The sequence below is a fragment of the Salvelinus sp. IW2-2015 genome, linkage group LG25 (genome assembly GCF_002910315.2).
Source record: "Salvelinus sp. IW2-2015 linkage group LG25, ASM291031v2, whole genome shotgun sequence".
NCBI lineage: Eukaryota > Metazoa > Chordata > Actinopteri > Salmoniformes > Salmonidae > Salvelinus > Salvelinus sp. IW2-2015.
This window is the reverse complement of record NC_036865.1, coordinates 12673865-12695442: the sequence shown is the minus strand read 5'-3', so window position 1 is coordinate 12695442 and position 21578 is coordinate 12673865. Positions and strand designations below refer to the sequence as shown.

At 41.8% G+C, this 21578-nt stretch overlaps 1 pseudogene; it reads right to left on the bottom strand.

Moving 5' to 3' along the window:
• LOC111951960 (potassium voltage-gated channel subfamily KQT member 5-like) overlaps nt 1-21578 on the bottom strand; it is a 132058-nt pseudogene that overhangs the window by 25183 nt on the left and 85297 nt on the right.

Here is a 21578-nt window from a genome sequence, read left to right as displayed (position 1 = left end):
ACACACACACACACAGTGTTTAGTTTTTTAGTGCCTGTTGAGTAAATAAGTCAGTTTTACCCAACTAATTTGCTACTGTAAAGCAATTACAACATTACCTAAGTTCTCAACCGTTGATGTGAGCGATGCTGAGGAAAAATCCTATTATACAACTAATTGTATAGTATACATTTAGGGTATGAAAAGCTGGGCTATAATTATGATTTCAAAAGCTCTCGCCTAATTGACTAAACCACAACACAAGTTACTTGAGAGCCAATGAAAGCATAGAAACACTCATGACTTTCTAACAGCTTGGAGGATTAGCAGGGAATGACAGTTTGGTGTGTGTGTGTGTGTGTGTGTGTGTGTGTGTGTGTGGTGTGTGTGTGTGTGTGTGTGTGGTGTGTGTGTGTGTGTGTGTGTGTGTGTGTGTGTGTGTGTGTGTGTGTGTGTGTGTGTGTGTGTGTGTGTGTGTGTGTGTGTGTGTGTGTGTGTGTGTGTGTTGTGTGTGTGTAGTGTTGGTGTGTGTGCCTGCGCATGTGCTGTGCATATGTCTCTCAACATAAAGTCCAAATTTAGCTGCACTGGCATGACACGAGAAATCCACCGTTGCTAAAGTAGCCCTGTATTGTAAAAACAATAACCTGAAATCATACTTAAAGTCACAGATCTCTCTGTCTCTCCCTCCTCCTCTCCTTGTCTCTCGGCCTGCCGACCGAGACTGGTGTTTGACAAGTTAAATAAATACCCTTGGAATGGAAAACGCGCGTCATGGTGCAGACACGGTACAGACGCTGGTTTGCACATAACACACACATATCGTAGAAACACACACACACACACACACTCTCTCAAACACGGCAGAGACAGAGAAAAGTGGTACTCCAGTCATGGTGGCTTGGAAAGCCAGGAGCCAAGAGAGACCATGGTGCTCTGAGAGACAGAGGCTGCTACACTAGAGAGCCTTTTCTCAAACCAGGACGGCGACTTTCATAGCACTGTTGTTCCCCTCTGACCAGGGACTGATTCTGACCTACGACACCAGGTGAGTGCTCTGGTCAAACAGTGACTTTCAAAACAATTTGAAAACAAGGGTTCAGTTTCAACACGTTTATCAACCAGCATAGGTCTTCTTTTTAGAGTGAATGTCTTTGAATGAACCATTGCGTGATGTGTGTAGAGGCGAGAGCTACAAACCTGCTAATCGTCTCACCCTGTTCTTTCCTTTAGGTGTTAGTGAGAAGAGAGGAGAGAGACAAGGGAAGAGATATCAGTCGTTAATGACAGAGTCTACAGGGTCTCCCTACACCACACACAGGGACAGAGAGATGAAGAAGTCAGCCAGCTTCATACTGTAACGTCCTCCCTGTGTGTATCGCATGCGAGACATGATGTCAGAAGACAAACCGTCAGCCATGAAGAACACGAACCACTACAGWCAAAGCCTTGTGCAAGACCAATTTTGTCAACTAGTTTACAGAACATTGCAGCAGGCATACATGCAAGCAATAGCTGTGCCACTCAACTGGGCTCGGAAAGCACCGGCAGACAGAGATAGAAGATAGAAAGGTGTGTGTCCCTGGGCAAAAACTGGTAGAATCAATGTTGTTTGCACGTCATTTCATCCCAAAAAGGATATGTGATGACATTGAATTAATGTGGATATTGGAGATATTTTGTGTTTATTTCACGTTGAATTCACATTAGTTGACAACTCAACCAAAGGGAATTCAAAGCTAGACGTTGAACTGACTTCTGTGCCCAGTGGGGTGTGTGTGTATTTGTGATTGAAAAAGCAGATGTTTGTGTTTGCGCCCACACTGGATGTAGACCTATAGGGTATGTATGTGTATGTTTGTGTGAGAAAGAGCGAGCGATAAAGCAGGTCATCCTGTGAATATTTCCAGGATCCTCTCATGTGTCCTTAAACACACCCTAAAATCTCCAGAGAAGACATGGATGTCATTCCTGGACAACATAAGCTGGAAAATGTTCATGTTTGTACACTTTGTTTTACTTTCAATGTTTAAATTAATTAATTGAAAGTAAAGTATTTGTGAGTTGGTTCTTTGTGTGTGGGCGCCTGGAAATATTGGAATATTTGATGACTGATGACAGCCTTAAAAAAGAAAGTCCATATGAAAATATTGTAACCATACAAGTATCAAATTATAATAACAGCAAAATAACTATAGGAAGGAATGTCAAAAGGAGTTGACGAGCTGATTAAAACTCAATTAGGGAGAAATATCCACAAGAGACCAACCGCTAAAAAAGTAGAGCAGGAAATTGTGGAAAAAACTAGAGGAGCACAGAGACCAAATAGGAAGAGAGCAGAGCAGCAGCCGTACTTTAGTTGTTACCTACTTTGCAGGACTGCAGGTATGCAACGCCTTCAAATGAGGCTTCCATGTAGCTATGGAAACCGAGTTCTCATCAGCAGCATAACTACGCCAGACACACTACGTGCAGAGTCAACAGAATACAAAAGAAAAATACAGAGAGAGAGAGAGAGAGAGAGGGGAGGGAGGGAGAACGGGGGGATAATAACAAATACAACAAGGCCAGTGGGAACGGAGGAGGGAGGAAGGGGGATTGGGGTAAGAAAGAAAGAAAGAGAAATAAAACAAAGAGAGTGATTAGTAAAACCGGTGGTGTCACGGCATCATGGGGAGGGGGGGATACATGCCTGAAGGGGGAGTGGGCGCCCTGGTAGTGCTGCCACGTGGCACTGAGGTAGGTACGGGCACCGTCGGTGGAGTAGAGACGCCAAGCAGCCTGGGATATGAGGTGACACGCATAGAGAGACATACATAGACGGGAGCAATGGCAACATGGTGAGGAGATAGGGTACACGTAATCATACACACACGGATAGAGGTGCACAACACATACACAGAYAGACACACATACAAAGAGTGTACAAAACATTAAGAACACCTGCTTTTCCACATGGATTCACCTGGTGAATCCAGGTAAAAGCTATGATCCCTTATTGATGTCACTTGTTAAATCTAACTTCAATCAGTGTCGATGAATGGGAGGGGACAGTTTAACAGAGGATTTTTAAGCCTTGACACAATTGAGACATGGATTGTGTATGTGTGCCACTCAGAGGCTGAATGGGCAAGACATTTAAGTGCCTTTGAACGGGGGTACGGTAGACGCACCAGTTTGTGTTGAGAACTGCATTGCTGCTGGATGTTTCACGGTCAACAGTTTCCTGTGTGTATCAAGAATGGTCCACCACCCAAAGAACATCCAGCAAACTTGACACAACTGTGGGAAGCATTGGAGTCAACATGGGCCAGCATCTCTGTAGAACGCTTTTGCCATATTGGTCCATGCTTTGAGGCTGTTTTGAGGGCAAAAGGGGGGAAGGTGTTCCTAATGTTTTGTACACTCAGTGTATATACAAAGCGAAATACCAGGAGCTAACAAACAACAGAGATAACACATTCCTGCCGACTGCAGATGTAAGTCCATCTGTCGAGAGAAGATATCTGGTCAGATGAAGAAGTGTTGAGGTCCTTATCAACTCAGCCATACTATACAGAAATGATGAATAGAGCAAATGGAGTTGCTTGTTTGCGGGCCTTAAAGCGGTGGAAAAGGGGAGCTAAATTGAATACATGAATCAAACGAGTAGCCTAATCGGGTTTTTTCTGCTTGATGTTAAAATCTCTTGAAAAACAAGATCTGTGTGTGTTTTGTGTTTGTTTTTGAGTTCATTGTGTATGTTGCGTTGATGGGGTATTGTAATAGTCCAGGTCTTGTCTGATAGGATGAGCTATTGCGTAGAGGGAAATCCACCCTGGGCTCTAGTGGAAACAGCTCATAAATATCACCTCTGTATTTCCTTTGGACCKGAGAGAGTACAAAGAGTCTCAGCCACGATTAGGTATCGACTACACACAAACACACGCACGAACACACACACATACTGTACACACACGTGCATGTTTCTACACTCACGCATACACATACAGTACCAGTCAGAAGTTTGGACACAGCTACTCATTCAAGGGTTTTTCTTTATTTTGACTATTTTCTACATTGGAGAATAATAGTGAAGACATCAAAACTATTACATAACACATATGGAAACATGTGGTAACCAAAAAAGTGTTAAACAAATCAAACAATATTTGATATTTGAGATTCTTCAAAGTAACCAGCCTTTGCCTTGATGGGAGCTTTGCACACTCTTGGCATTCTCTCAACCAGCTTCATGAGGTCGTCACCTGGAATGCATTTCAATTAACATGTGTGCCTTGTTAAAAGTTCATTTGTGGAATTTCTTTCCTTCTTTATGCATTTGAGCCAATCAGTTGAGTTGTGACAAGGTAGGAGTGGTGTACAGAAGATAGCCCTATTTTATAAAGCTGTCATCAAGGCAAAGGGTGGCTACTTTGAAGAATCTCAAATATAAAATGTATTTTAATTTGTTTAACACTTTTTTGGTTACTTCATGATTCCATATGTGTTCTTTCATAGTTTTGATGTCTTCACTATTATTATTGATTGGTACTGTATATAAACACACACACTCTGATACAAAGACACGTGGGCATGTTCACTTTCACACACACACACACACACACACACACACACACAACAACACACACACACACACACACACACACACACACACACACACACACACACACACCACACACACACACACACACACACACCACAGAGAACAGTTCAGTGGTAGCAGGTGGCACTGTAAATGGGGAAGACGGGATCATAGTAATGTTTAGAACAAAACTAATGGAATGATATCAAACACATCAAATACCTGGTTTTTCATGTGTTTGATACCATTCCATTCACTCCAATCCTTCCACCATTATCAGCCTTCCTCCCCTCACCAGCCTCCAATGGAACAGTTATAGCATGTCTGGTGATAAACTTGTTAGTGTGTGTTGTGTACCTGGATGAGGCTGGCTGCGGGGTTCCTCCTCTTCTCAAAGTGTTTTTGTCTGTGCTGCTCCTGTACCTTCAGGGCAAAGCCTGAGCCCAGGATACCCTGTACACACACACATACACACGATGGACTGAATCTGGGGGTCTTGACACCACGTTTGGTGAATGAACTTCAAACTGTGTGTGTGTGTGTGTCTGTGTGGTTGTCTGTGTCTCACGGCAGGCAGGGCGAAGAAGGAGATCCCCATCAGAGCAAAGCCAGCTGAGATCAGACGACCCGTCCACGTCTGAGGAGTCTTGTCTCCGTAGCCGATGGTTGTCAGCGTGATCTAGACACACACATCATCATCACAGAGTTCAGAAGTCACAATACAATAGTTACACTGTAACTCCCACAGCCCCACAAGATGCACAGAGGTAAATTATTTACCCCTTTATTTAGGTAAATTCCATTTTCAATTCAGTCAWTTCCTTCCTGAATAGAAAGATCCACCCTATAGAGCCCTCCTGGACTAGGTTTGAATAACACTGCACTTTTGTGTGTTGTGTATTTCAGTGACCTCCTTTCTCTCCCTGTCCCTGTCTCCCCTTGCACATCTAATAACCCAGTCTCCCCTGACAGACACTGTAAAGTACATTCATCAATTGGGTAATTTTAGCAGGTCTGAAGCAGTGGGCATTCATTGTTTGTGTCGACATTGTATAAAGTCTGGTAAGTGGTGCCTGGGAAAGGGAACGGGAGGTGTTTGAAGACCAGCCAAGCATGACCTTGTAGCTCTGTTATGCCACATGGTCATTAAAGGATAAGTTAGCTTTTTACAACCAAATTTGCATTTTTTTATGTAAATGTCATGTTAAGGGTCCAGATTTAAAAAAATGCGATTTCACTTGTTTTGGGAAACTTACCCCAACCATTAATTTCCTCATCCTCGTTGTGCAGTATGTGGTCTCTAAAAAYGGGGTCTTTGAAAAAACATGCACGAATGCTTGAAAAACAACCAAATACGTTMTTTTAGAAATGGAAACGCTCTCAGTATAGTGATGCAGGTCTTTAGCTGTTGTATACATGAAATTGTGTCATTCCGAAATGTATCCGCAACGTTATTCCATTTTGTGAGGCCGTTTCCCCATATCCAGCTGTTCCATTCTCCGTGAAGCCTGTTGCTACAGGTAACTGCCAAAATAAAAGAAACACCAACATAAAGTGTCTTAATAGGGTGTTGGGTCCCCATGAGCCGCCAGAACAGCTTCAATGAGCCTTGGCATAGATTCTACAAGTGTCTGGAACTTCCTGTGTGGAAGCACCTGCTTTCAATATACTTTGTATCCCTCACTTACTCAAGTGTTTCCTTTATTTTGGCAGTTACATGTAGAAAGGACAGACCCGGTATCTCTCAAGTCACAACACAATGCAATATAATGTTGCGGATAAAGTTCAGATTCACACAATTTCATGTGTACAACCTATAAAGACCTGCATCACTATACTGAGAGCTTTTCCATTTCTAAAAGGACGTATTTGGGTGTTTTTGGAGCCGTTGTTCATGTTTTTTCAGAGCCCCTGTACCGCACAACCAGGATGGTGAAAGGAGTCCTTGGTTGGGTGTACGTTTCTCTAAAACAAGTGAAATCGCATGTCTGGACCCTTCTATAATGTGCCATTTACATTTTTTGATTTTGTTGTAAAAAAATATATATCTTAAGGTCATATTATAGACTGGTGGGCAAGTCCAGTAATGATATTAAAGCTACTCTTTCTGTTTGTCTTTCAGAGATGGGCTGGTTAGGTTGTTTTCTTGTATCTGCTGATTAAACTTCAGTCCTGTGAATATCAATATGGGCTACATAGAAACATCTTGGTCAAACTACAAATTATTGTGTGTATGTGAGGAGTGTGCACGTGTGTTTGTGTGGTGTATGCATGGGCCAGTGTGTGTGCATGTGTGTGCGTGTAGACTCACTGTGCCCCACCACAGAGCATCAGCATAGGTGGCAAAGTCTTTGTTGAACTCCTTCTCCACAAGATAGACCAGGAACGAAGAGAAGATAAGCACCAGGAACCCAATGTACCAAGCTGTCACCAACTCCTATAGGAAATCAATGTATTATTTGTGTCAACAAATACATCCAATCTCACTGTATTTGTTGTGTCAACCAGGTCCTAAATCCCTAAAGATCAAGTTGAGGTGACAGTGAAGGAAACTTTCACTAGCAAGAAACCTTGAGAGGAACCAGACACTAGGGAGCTCAGCCTCCTATTTTTTGTAGGAAAACAGAGTACATAGACTGTTGTCCATGCCGAATTAGACTACAAACATGGTTGTACCTTACTGTGCGCGTAGACAACAGATCCCAGTAGTTTCCAGGTGCCCCCTCTGCGGTCCATGCGCACCATTCGCAGGATCTGCAGGAAGCGAAGGCTCCTCAATGCTGAGGTGGCAAAGATGTTACCTTGGCTACCCGCTGACACCACAGCAATGGAAGCTATGAGTACAATGATGTCTGGAAAGAGACAATGACAGATACATGGGAATGGGGAAAAGTCACCAAAACCAACTTCAATACTATAGTAGTATTTACAGTCTTGAAAACTTCAATTAGAGCCTACCAATAATGTATTGCAGTGTGTATGAATGACACACGTGATACTATCACACAAAGACGTAACTTTGTGTTGCATATTGGGGGGGGTCAGGGTCAATGGCTTCCGGGGTCAACACCCTTCTATGGGGTTCCGGGGGCATATCCCTCATGAGATAAAAAAATAAAAAAAATAGCTGTGAAATGAAGGGAAAATACATCCCAAAAGTTCCTGATAATTTTGTCATTATATCCCAACCACAACTGAAATAGCCTGCCAATAATTTCTGTATTTCTGTTAGACTGTTAGTCTAACTCTAACAGTTCAGAAAGTAACCACGTTTGGCAATTTGTTTGTAGAGTGACGGTGAGAAAGTCTGTTCTTGGGTTTGATTGAACATTTGCTACGTTGCGTAACAGCTTGTACTGAACAACACATTTCCCCAAAACRTTCTTCATTGTTCTTGAACAGACTTTGAGATAGCCTACGTTTGCTCACTTTGGTGGGTGTGGCAGGATGTGGCTTGAAGTAGATGTCTTCACGGATCCAACAGACAGGAAATTCCGAGATCCGACCCGGGACCCGAGCGGGTCCTACATTTTAAGTTTTGTCTCCGATCTTGGTCGGTTCTGATATAATTGGCACGTGTCTCGTGTCTGATATAATTGGCACGGGTCTTGAGTATGTGCAAATAAAATGTATTTACCGACTGAACCCGATTAGACCTGTCCTCTGTTAATTTAATGTGTGAGGTGATTAGAATTGCTAGAGCTTTCAATCTGTGTCAGCTAATTGCAACTCATTAAAACGTATTGCTTATGTCCCGCTAAAACTGGTTCCGGCTGCTCACCTCACATGCGCTTGCTTTAGAGGAGAGAGAGAGAGAGAGAGAGAGAGAGAGAGAGAGAGAGAGAGAGAGAGAGAGAGAGCTCTCTTGTATTTTTATTATATTCACTGATCTTGTACTCTTCCTTGGTAATTATAGGTTCTGTTCAGGTATGTATCTCAGACAGAGAGAGAGAGAGAGAGAGAGAGAGAGAGAGAGAGAGAGAGAGAGAGAGAGAGAGAGAGAGAGAGAGAGAGAGAGGAGCATTGGTCCAGGCTACTATTGATTATGAAGAAGGAGGCCTTTTCATTGAAGGAAAACAAAAGTTAGACGAGAAAGAGTATAGTGAAAAGATGCCGACAAGGGGACAATACTGCCGTGGACAAAGATGAAAAGAACGTTGGCACAGGTAAATGTACTGTGTGATGCAACTCGCTATCCAGGTTTGATGCAATTTTAGAATTGATCATGTTTATTCRATTTTTTWAAATTATTATTATTGTTATTGTATATCATTGTTATTATTGTATGGCTATTTATCAATCTAAAAAAGAAAAAGTGTTTTGTTTCATTTTGTTAAGACATTTTCGTTGGCTAAAGTAAGTTTGAGCTGCCTTTTTAATTTTGTGCCCTTTGTCATTAGCCTATTGCTGCCATTTGTTGATTAAGCACCCGCTTTTCTTGGTAATTGCTTCACACTTGTGAAGGTTTAAACCAGTTCTTTAAATATGCAACAAGTATTGTTTCACTCTGCCATTTTCTTTGGCCAAATTAAGTTCCAATTGTAATGTTGTGTTTGCCGCAATATAATAGAAATTACCAGTAGGCCTATATCTACTCACACTCAAACCATTAAGAGGAAAAAACTAAGACGTCGAGATGCAAAACTTAATTTAATGCTGCAATATAATAACCTGTTTGTATTTTCTGTATAAACAATGACGTGCCTTCCTTATGATATCCCCTAATAAAGGGAAACTTTTGTTATTATTAGGCTGAGCTACTGCAAGCCTATGAAGGCAGTGCGCACTGGCACTCCAACTGGCTCTGACAGTTGAACTTGAGGTGAGGAACAATGTTTTAGGACTACCAGAGTTACTCCTTTAATCTAACAATATAAAGCTTATCTTTATWAAAAAAAATATTCAGATCGAAAATGTAAAACTTGGCCTCTTTCTGTGCTCTGTATACCGTGCTTTCGTAAAGTATTCAGACCCCTTCCCCTTTTCCACATTTTGTTACGTTACAGCCTTGTTCTAAAATGTATTAAATAGTTTTAATTTCAACATCAATGTACACGCAATAGCCAACAATGAGAAAGAAAAAACTGGCTTTTAGAAATGTTAGCAAATGTATATATATACAGTGGGGAGAACAAGTATTTGATACACTGCCGATTTTGCAGGTTTTCCTACTTACAAAGCATGTAGAGTCTGTCATTTTTATCATAGGTACACTTTCAACTATGAGAGACGGAATCTAAAACAAAAATCCAGAAAATCACATTGTATGATTTTTAAATAATTAATTTGCATTTTATTGCATGACATAAGTATTTGATCACCTACCAACCAGTAAGAATTCCGGCTCTCACAGAACCTGTTAGTTTTTCTTTAGAAGCCCTCCTGTTCTCACCACTCCTGTATTAACTGCACCTGTTTGAACTCGTTACTGTTATAAAAAGACACCTGTCCACACACTCAATCAAACAGATTCCAACCTCTCCACAATGGCCAAGACCAGAGAGCTGTGTAAGGACATCAGGGTATAAATTAGTAGACCTGCACAAGGCTGGGATGTGCTACAGGACAATAGGCAAGCAGCTTGGTAGAAGGAAACAACTGTTGGCGCAATTATTAGAAAATGGAAGAAGTTCAAATGACGGTCAATCACCCTCGGTCTGGGCTCCATGCAGATTTCACCTCGTGGGGCATCAATATCATGAGGAAGGTGAGGATCAGCCCAGAACTACACGGCAGGACCTTGCTCAATGCCTGAAGAGAGCTGGACCACAGTTTCAAAGAAAAACCATTAGTAACACATACGCCGTCATGGATTAAAATCCTGGCAGCGCACGCAAGGTCCCCCTGCTTAAGCCAGTGCATGTCCAGGCCCGTCTGAAGTTTGCCAATGACCATCTGGATGATCCAGAGGAGGAATGGGAGAAGGTCATGTGGTCTGATGAGACAAAAATAGAGCTTTTTGGTCTAACTCCACTCGCCGTGTTTGAGGAAGAAGAAATATGGAGTACAACCCCAAGAACACCATCCCAACCGTGAAGCATGGAGGGGAAACATCATTCTTGGGGATGCTTTTCTGCAAAGGGGACAGGACGACTGCACCGTATTGAGGTGGAGAGATGATGGGGCCATGTATCGCGAGATCTTGGCCAACAACCTCCTTCCCTCAGTAAGAGCATTGAAGATGGGTCGTGGCTGGGTCTTCCAGCATGACAACGACACGAAGCACACAGCCATGGCAAACTAAGGAGTGGCTCCGTAAGAAGCATCTCAAGGTCCTGGAGTGCCTAGCCAGTCTCCAGACCTGAACCCAATAGAAAATCTTTGGAGGGAGCTGAAAGTCCGTATTGCCCAGCGACAGCCCCGAAACCTGAGGATCTGGAGAAGATCTGTAGGGAGGAGTGGGCCAAAATCCCTGCTGCAGTGTGTGCAAACCTAGTCAAGAACTACAGGAAACGGTATGATCTCTGTAATTGCAAACAGAAGTTCTGTACCAAATATTAAGTTCTGCCTTTTCTATGTATCAAAAACTTATGTCATGCAATAAAATGCAAATTAATTACTAAAAATCATACAAAATGTGATTCTGGATTTTTGTTTTAGATTCCGTCTCTCATAGTTGAAGTGTACCTATGATAAAAATTACAGACCTCTACATGCTTTGAAGTAGGAAAACCTGCAAAATCGCAGTGTATCAAATACTTGTTCCCTGCTCATTAGTATATATATATATATATATATAATATATATATATATATATATATACTATTATATATATATATATATATATATATACATATATATATGTTGAAGTCGAAAGTTTACATACACCTTAGCCAAATACATTTAAACTCTGTTTTTCACAATTCCTGACATTTAATCCTAGTAAACATTCCCTGTTTTAGGTCAGTTAGGATCGCCACTTTATTTTAAGAATGTGAAATGTCAGAATAACACCAGAGAGAATGATTTATTTCATATTTTATTTCTTTCATCACATTCCCAGTGGGTCAGAAGTTTACATACACTCAATAGTATTCGGTAGCATTTCTTTAAATTGTTTAACTTGGGTCAAACGTTTTAGGTAGCCTTCCACAAGATTCCCACAATAAGTTGGGTGAATTTTGGCCCATTCCTCCTGACAGAACTGGTGTACCCGAGTCAGGTTTGTGGGCCTCCTTGCTTGCACACGCTTCTTCAGTTTCTGCCCACAAATGTTCTATAGGATTGAGGTCAGGGCTTTGTGATGGCCACTCCAATACCTTGACTTTGTTGTCCCTAAGCCATTTTGCACAACTTGGAAGTATGCTTGGGTCATTGTCCATTTGGAAGACACCATTTGCGACCAAGCTTTAACTTCCTGACTGATGTCTTGAGATTGTTGCTTCAATATATCCATCAAATTTCCATCATCATGATGCCATCTATTGTGTGAGTGCACCAGTCCCTCCTGCAGCAAAGCACCCCCACAACATGATGCTGCCACCCCCGTGCTTCACGGTTGGGAGGGTGTTCTTTGGCTTGCAAGCCTTATGGCCAACCAGTTCTATTTTTGTTTCATCAGACCAGAGGACATTTCTCCAAAAAGTATTATCTTTTCCCCCATGTGCAGTTGCAAACATTAGTCCAGCTTTTTTTATGGCGGTTTTTGGAGCAGTGGCTTCTTCCTTGCTGGGCAGCCTTTCAGGTTATGTCGATATAGGACTCGTTTTACTGTGGATATAGATACTTTTTGTACCTGTTTCCTCCAGCACTCTCAACAGGTCCTTTGTGATTGCACTTTTCGAACCAAAGTATGTTCATCTCCAGGAGACAAGAACGCGTCTCCTTCCTGAGCGAATATGATGGCTGCGTGGTCCCGTGGTGTTATACTTGCGTACTATTGTTTGTACAGATGAACGTGGGTACCTTCAGGCGTTTGGAAATTGCTCCCAAGGATGAACCAGACTTGTGGAGATCTACCATCTTTTTTCTGAGGCCTGGCTGATTTCTTTTTGATTTTCCCATGATGTCAAGCAAAGAGGCACTGAGTTTGAAGGTAGGCCTTGAATACATCCAAGGTACACCTCCAGATTGACTCAAAGTTATGCTCAATTAGCTTATCAGAGGCTTCTAAAGCCATGACATAATTTTCTGGAATTTTCCAAGCTGTTTAAAGGCACAGTCAACTTCGCGTATGTAAACTTTTGACCCACTGGAATTGTGATACAGTGAATAAACAATTGTAAACAATTGTTGGGAAAATTATTTGTGTCATGCACAAAGTAGATGTCCTAACCGACTTGCCAAAACTACAGTTTGTTAACAAGAAATTTGTGGAGTGGTTGTAAAACGAGTTTTAATGACTCCAACCTAAGTGTATGTAAACTTCCGACTTCAACTGTATATATATATGCTATTTTTACATAAGTAATCAGACCCTTTGCTATGAGACTCGAAATTGAGCACAGGTGCATCCTGTTTCCATTGACCATTCTTGAGATGTTTCTTCAACTTGATTGGAGTCCATCTGTGGTAAATTCAATTGATTGGACATGATTTGGAAACACCTGTCTATATAAGGTCCCACAGTTGACAGTGCATGTCAGAGCAAAAACCAAGCCATGAGGTTGAAGGACTTGTACGAAGAGTTCCAATACAGGGGGCCTCCCGAGTGGCGCAGTGGTCTAAGGCACTGCATCGCAGAGCTATCTGTACCACTAGAGATTCTGGGTTCGAGTCCAAGCTCTGTCGCAGCCGGCCGCAACCGGGAGACCCTTGGGGAGGCGCACAATTGGCCCAGCGCCGTCTGGGTTAGGGGAGGGTTTGGCTGGCAGGGATGTCCTTGTCCCATCGCACACTAGCGACTCCTGTGGCGGGGGGACGCTGTGCACGCTGACACGGTCACCAGGTGTACAGTGTTTTCCTCCAACACTTTGGTGCGGCTGGCTTCCTGGTTAAGTGGGCATTGTGTCAAGAAGCAGTGCGGCTTGGTTGGGTTGTGTTTCAAAGGACGCATGGTCCTCAAACTTCGCCTCTCCCGAGTCCGTACGGGAGTTGCAGCGATGAGACAAGACTGTAACTATCAATTGGATACCATGACATTGGGGAAAAGAGTTCCATTACAGGATTGTGTCGAGGCATTGAAGGTCCCCAAGAACACAGTGGCGTCCATCATTTTTAAATGGAAGAAGTTTGGAATCTTCCTAGAGCTGGCCGCCCAGCCAAACTTAGCAGTTGTGGAAGAAGGGCTTTAGTCAGGTACGTGAACAAGAATCCAATTGTAACTCTGACAAGAGCTCCAGAGTTCCTCTGTGGAGATGGGAGAACAGAGAGATCCTTGATGAAAACCTTCTCCAGAGCTCTCAGGACCTCAGACTGGGCGAAGGTTTACCTTCTAACAGGACAAAGACCCTAAGCACACAGTCAAGACAACGCAGGAGTGGCTTTGGGACAAGTCTCTGAATGTCCTTGAGTGGCCCAGCCAAAGCCCAGACTTGAACCTGATCGAATATCTCTGGAGAGACCTGAAAATAGCTGTGCGGCGAAGCTCCCCATCCAACCTGACAGAGCTTTAGAGGATCTTCAGAGAAGAATGGGAGAAACTTGTAGTCAAGCTTGTAGCGTCATACCCAAGAAGAACCGAGGCTTTAATCGCTGCCAAAGGTGCTTCAACAAAGTCCTGAGTAAAGGGTCTGAATACTTATGTAAATGTGATATTTCATTTTTTTTATATACATATATACATTTGCAAAAATTGATTTGTCATTATCGGGTATTGTGTGTAGATTGATGAGGAAAAGATGGAATTTAATGCATTTTAGAATAAGGCTGTAACGTAACAAAATGTGGAAAAAGTAAAGGGGTCTGAATACTTTCCAAAATGCACTGTATCTGCAGTAGAAGCCTACTGACAAGGATTTTTTTTAAATGATGTCGGTGTCGGGAACATGATTCTGAATACGCTACACATCGAATCAGAACAAGTCGTTTTTTGTAATTTGTTATCGCCAGTTTTTAAGGACACGTAACTGTGGAACATTTGGTCAATTTCGCTAATTTGTTGATGGTGCTGGAAGTGCCCAGTCAGATATTTCCTTTTCGCTCTCTTTCTACTCTCAAATCTGAACGGGTCTCTCGGATCCGAACTGGCACGGGTTTGCGTCTATTTTTAAACTTGCCTTTTCGGAACAGGTCTGATTGTCCTCGGGTCCATTTGGAACGGCTCAGTTTTTTTGGGACCCGTTAAGACCTCTAGCTTGAAGAAATTAGTGACGTATTTGAAGGGCAGCAGTGCATTTTGAACCCACAACCCAACACCTCCCTGTTTTTTAACTGGTTGTTCAGAACAGCACCGTTTCCATTTAATTGAATGTTGCAATAATTTTTTTCAAACTGAACTCAGCCCTGGTGACTTTGCTATAAATAAATAGGCTGAAGCATGCCCATCTGTATTTGTGCTAATCATTAGCTAGATCAGTGCTTCCCAAACTTTTTCAGTCATGGGCCCCCTTTTATCATGGGGGAACATCCTATCATGAAACGGGGACACCTTTTACTCATCAAGAAACAGTGCATACAAACACCAGTATCTGGTTTCTCTTCCAAATTGAAATCAAGAAGAACATTTTTATAAAGGAGAAATARACCAGTTTACTGTTGCAAGGGGTGAGCCAATTTATTTTGTAGGTTTTCTCATTTGAAATAAAATATAATGGTGATTTTGGAATTATTCTTAGGGTGATTATTAGGTTGCATAAACATGATGAGTGCTATCCCCCGTCAATGTTGGCCTTCACATTTGTTTTCTAAACATAAATAGGTTGCTGCTGCTGGTTAGAGTCTGTGAGACAGGCAGGCTGCCTCTGACTGGGGAGAGAAACAGGCTCGCTTGAAACTACTGGTTTCAGAGAAACAGCCCTTCTCTAATTCTGTAGCCTACTAGAAACCAGTTGTTTCAACGTTTATAATACTACCAAAGTTGTCTTTGAACTCACTAAATTGAGCCCAATATAACCATTAGCAGTTGTTCATCAATTTTCGCACTCGTCACCTAGCAATAGAAACCTTCTCCATTTAAAAAATGGTATATATTTATTCATGCTTATGAATTTACCATGTTAAATGTGACTGTACTTCTTTACTTCTTACAAGTTAGCTCACAGAATTAAGGGTTTTATTAAGAAGAGAGAAGAGAGAAGAGAGAGAGAAAGAGAGAAGCTATTGCTCCATTCTCCTTACAAGCATTGCGCAACTTTCTTTCCCTTCACAAACCACGGCCTCTGAGGACCAGGCCAAACCAAGCATAATTGGCGGCGAGGGGATCCAATCATAAAATTAGGAATTGATTAGTACTGTGTAGTGTAAAGCCACAGAAAGCCAGTAGCTACGGTGGGAAAATAATTTCCAATACATCAAATTTATCATGGTATATTATCGGGAGGGTCAAATTGACTGTTGATGCCCAACACCAGAGAGAGGGCCAGAGGCCTCAACTGTGTTGATCTGGAGCGCTAGGACTGGTTAAGAAAATAGACACGTGTACTGGAGGAGTCAACACGGGGATCTAAAGTACCTACTATTCACTTTCACATGATCAGAGGAGAAAGGGAAGATTATAAGAGAGAGAGTGAGAATAAGAGGGGCAAAGAGGGTTTACACAAACCCACATACCATCACAGCCAGGATCCTGAAGCATACAAACCACTATTGCTCCTACAGTAAACCACGATAATATTGTGCTTCACTCAAATTCACATCAATCACATTTCAGCAAACACATTTCAAACTCTGAAACCAACCTTGGATGGTTTTAGTCTTCTCTATTGAAAGAAGACATAGATTGTGATCTAGGTTTTTGGAAACTGTGTTTATCCTTTCTTTTATGAGAACTCAATGCCAGCTTCTGTTCTCCCTGTTTGTGTATTTAAGTGCATTATCTTTCAATCAGAAATCAGCCTTGTTGAAGATCTCTTGGTGGAGTGATAGGGCCTTTGCAGTGCAGCACACACACCGATACAAAAATATACAGTGCCTTCGGAAAGTATTCAGACCTCTTGACTTTTTCCACATTTTGTTACGTTACAACCTTATTCTAAAATTGATTAAATTCAAAATGTTCCTCGTCAATCTACACACAATACCCTATAATGACTAAATGAAAACAGGTTTTTATAAATGTTAGCAAATTTATTAAAAATAAAAAACAGAAATACTTAATTTACATCAGTATCCAGACCTTTTGCTATGAGACTCAAAATTGAGCTCGGGTGCATCCTGTTTCCATTGATCATCCTTGAGATGCTTCTACAACTTGATTGGAGTCCACCTGTGGTAAATTCAATTGATTGGACATGATTTGGAAAGGCACACACCTGTCTATATAAGGTCCCACAGTTGACAGTGCATGTCAGAGTAAAAACCAAGCCATGAGGTCAAAATAATTGTCAGTAGAGCTCAGAGACAGGATTGTGTCGAGGCACAGATTTGGAGAAGGGTACAAAAATGTTTTTGCAGCATTGAACGTCCTCAAGAACACAGTGCCCTCCATTATTCTTAAATGGAAGAAGTGTGGGAGATGGAAGAAACTTCCAGAAGGACAATCATCTCTGCAGCAATCCAACAATCAGGCCTTTATGGTAGAGTGGCCAGATGGAAGCCACTCCTCAGTAAAAAGCACATGTCAGCCCACTTGGAGTTTGCCAAAAGGCACCTAAAGGACTCTCAGACCATGAGAAACAAGATTCTCTGGTCTGATGAAACCAAGATTGATCTCTTTGGCCTGAATGCCAAGTGTCATGTCTGGAGGAAACCTGGCACTATCCCTAAGGTAAAGTATTGTGGTGACAGCATCATGCTGTGCGGATGTTTTTCAGCGGCAAGGACTGGGAGACTAGTTAGGATCGAGGGAAAGATGAACAGAGCAAAGTACAGGGAGATCCTTGATGAAAACCTGCTCTAGAGTGCTCAGGACCTCAGATTGGGGCGAATGTTTACCTTCCAACAGGACAACGACCCTAAGCAGCCAAGACAACGCAGAAGTGGCTTCTCGTCTGAAAGTCCTTGAGTGGCCCAGCCAGAGCCYGGMCTTGAACCCGATTGAACATCTCTGGAGAGACCTGAAAATAGCTGTGCAGAGACGCTCCTCGTCCAACCTGACAGAGCTTGAGAGGATCTGCAGAGAAGAATGGGAGAAACTCCYCAAATACAGGTGTGCCAAGCTTGTAGCATCATACCTAAGATTCGAGGTTGTAATCGCTGCCAAAAGTGCTTCATCAAAGTACTGAGTGAAGGGTCTGAATACTTATGTAAATGTGATATTTCATTGTTTTTTATATATACATTTGCAAAAATGTATAAAAACCTGCTTTTGCTTGCTCATTATGGGGTATTGTGTGTAGATTGATGAGGATTAAAAATAAAATAAAAAATCACAATAAGGCTGTAATGTAACAAAATGTGGAAAAAGTCAATGGGTCTGAATACTTTCCTAATGCAATGTATATACACATTTCACTAGATTTAGCGTCACGTAAAATGTATTTGAAATGCATGCATATACATTTGCATCTTTGCTCAATGCATGTAAAGCCTGACAATATTCCAGAAATGCATGGCTATGACATCTAGTCTACAGGGTGGCCAAAGTGCTTCCTAATGAGGCTTCTTAAATGACTCTTTAGGTATTGATCAATGGAGATAATATTTGGGGCCACCAAGCCAAAACTTTGGCGGTGATATAATTGAAATTGTGATGAGTAAAAAAATATCTTGATTTCACCTAATTCACACCCAAACATGTATTGTTAAAACATTTCTAGCCTGTCTATATATGAGTAACAGGTTTGACGTGTTACGCTCGACTCACTCAGTTTTTCACCACAAAACACCAGAACATTACCAAAAAGAATAGAACCAGCTCACCTGCTTTTACGCTACGATTTGATGTTCAATGTTTCTTTTGAAATAAATATTTAACTAAAGTTCAGTTCATGTAACCAGGGTTGACCTTAAAATGAGGCACAGACGTAAATGAATCACTAATCACATGAAAAAAAAAATCTGAAACTTTGTCAAAGCAACGAAATAACTAGGGCTTCACAATGATGGTTCTAGAAGTCCTAGAGGGTGCACGGAGGGACATGTCAAAATGCAGAATTTTAGCATTTTAGCAAGTCTTTATTCATATTGAAAATCATATTTATTAAATCTCCATGTGGTCTATATTATAGGGCACTTCCTTTTATATAACAGGCTTTTAAAATTGAATATTGGTGCATCATTTCTACTTAACATATCAAAGGGACACAAAAGGCACTAATTTCGTGGAACCACCCAGTACACGTTAAGTTCTGCCTCTTGGTTGCAATGCACTACTCAAGTTTGTTTGTTTTTGTCATATGCACATGAAAGACATGGAGTTATTACATGACCAATAATGTATCATGTTTGTAGTCATTTTTGTAGTCATTTAAATGCATGTAAATGCATGTTAGTGCTTTTGGTATGTGTCAAGTACAGAAAAAATGCATTTTGATAAAATATATTGTAGCGGTGGCAGCCTATTAGAAGACTTGGAGGTGTGGCTTGTTGGGGGCGTGGCTTTGTCATATGAGGGATACAAAGTATATTGAGAGCATGTGCTTCTACACAGGTGTGGTTCCTGAGTTAATGTCCCATCATGCTCAGGGTCATGTATTATTTTGGCTATACCCCATGGGCTATAGCTATGGCTATACTCCATAGGATGACAATGCCCACATCCACAGGGCACGAAGGGTCACTGAATGGTTTGATGAGAATGAAACTATGTCAACCATATGCCATGGCTGTCTCAATCACCAGATCTCAAACCAATTGTACACTTATGGGTGATTCTGCTGTGGCACTTGAGAAAGTGTTTTCCACCACCATGAACAGAACACCAAATTATAGAATTTCTTGTGAAAAAATGGTGTCTCATTCCTCCAATAGACATTCAGACACTTGTAGAATCTATGCCAAGGTGCATTGAAGCTGTTCTGGCTCGAGGTGGCCCAAAGCCCAAATAAAAAACACTTCATGTTGGTGTTACTTTTTTTGACGGTTACCTGTTATTTCAAATATATTCCATAATACATTTTGGAATATACAGTATATATTTATTTTACATTTCCGGTATGGGCACACACACACACACACACACACACACACACACACACACACACACACACACACAACACACACACACCAACACAACACACCACACACACTTACCTTAACACAGAAGGGTTTCCTGGCAAAGCGGAGGCGTCCCTGCAGCCCCTGTAGCGACTGCAGCAGCCTGCCCGCTCATATCTGATGATGTACTCCAGCCCAAACACCACGATCATCACAAACTCCTACAAGACACACACGATATCATAGACATTATTGTCAGTCAAGAGGCGACGGGAGACAGTTTATATTACTGCAAAATAGTATTTATTCCAGACATTTTAGTATAAAAGAAAATTTATTAATATGATCACCCATTCAAAATATAGCATCTCGGGTTGTTAAGTTTGATAAGCTATAGCTGCAGTAAATGAAATGTCTCCATTATTCATGTGTTTTAATTTGTGCGGTGCTGCAAAATAACAAGAGAGCAGTCAGGAAGATTAGTATGCTTGAGTCTGTGTTGTTTCACTGCAGCACACACACTTGTACAGTTCCACACACAACACACACACACACACACACACAACACACACACACACACACACACACACACACACACACACACACACACACACACACACACACACAACACACCACACACACACACACACCACACACACACCACACACACACACACCTATGTTCATCACATCACATCTCTTTTACTCATACATACGGCTGATGTTACTTTTAATCTATCATGTTGCCAAGTCACTTTACCCTACCTACTGTATATGTATATCTCCCTCAACAACCCCATACCCCTGCACATCGACATGATACTGGTACCAAGTGTAATATAGCCAAGTTATTGTTACTCATTGTGTATTTATTCCTTGTGTTATATTTTTTTATCTGTATTCTATTTATATATTTTTCTCTCTACATTGTTTCACTTCAAACACACACATGTACAGTTCACACACACACACACACACACACACACACACACACACACACACACACACACACACACACACACACACACCACACACACACACACACCACACACACACCCACACACACACACACACACACACACCACACACACAGCGCAGTTGAGGCAGACCCAGTAATTAATATGTTTGCAATCCATCAGTACCCCATGTAGTCTACAGTAGAGAGGCTCTAACTGCTGTGGATGATAAAAAATGACACAGGTCTACACACACGTCAGCTACCCTTGAATGTAACAGTGACATGCTTGCATCCCGCTGACCTCTGCGAACAGTTTTTAAGATTCTTTACAGAAAATGTAAAAATTAGATCCCAAATTGACAGTAGCCGACACCATACCAGCATTTCTGGTCAGGAGACACTTGAGGCAACTACTCTGTAAATGTCTACTGCTTCCTTTAGCTTCTTTGAGCAAATATCCTTTGAGTCCCTCATTGACACTATAGCTCACATGAAGACCTCCTCCTGCCCCTTGGACGTGATCCCTACTAGACTACTCAAAAAGGTTATGCCTACTGTTGGCCCCAAGATTCTGTCTATTGTAAATAGCTCCCTGACCTCTGGCTCCTTTATAGCTTTAAAGTCAACAATGACCTAATGTTGGCTGCCGATGCCGGGGAATGCTCTATTCTAGTTCTTTAGGATCTGAGTGCCGTGTTTTATACTATTGATCAAAGCATCCTTGTGGACCGGCTAGAGAGGTGGGTGGGAACCTCCGGTATTGCCCTCGACTTGTTCAGGTCATATCTACATGGCAGATGTTTCTCAGTGAGCATAGGTGGTTTAGTATTGTCCCAAGCACCTATTCACTATGGTGTCCGTCGGGTCAATTCTGGGCACCATCCTTTTAGTCCTGTACATACTTTCCCTTTGTTACATCATC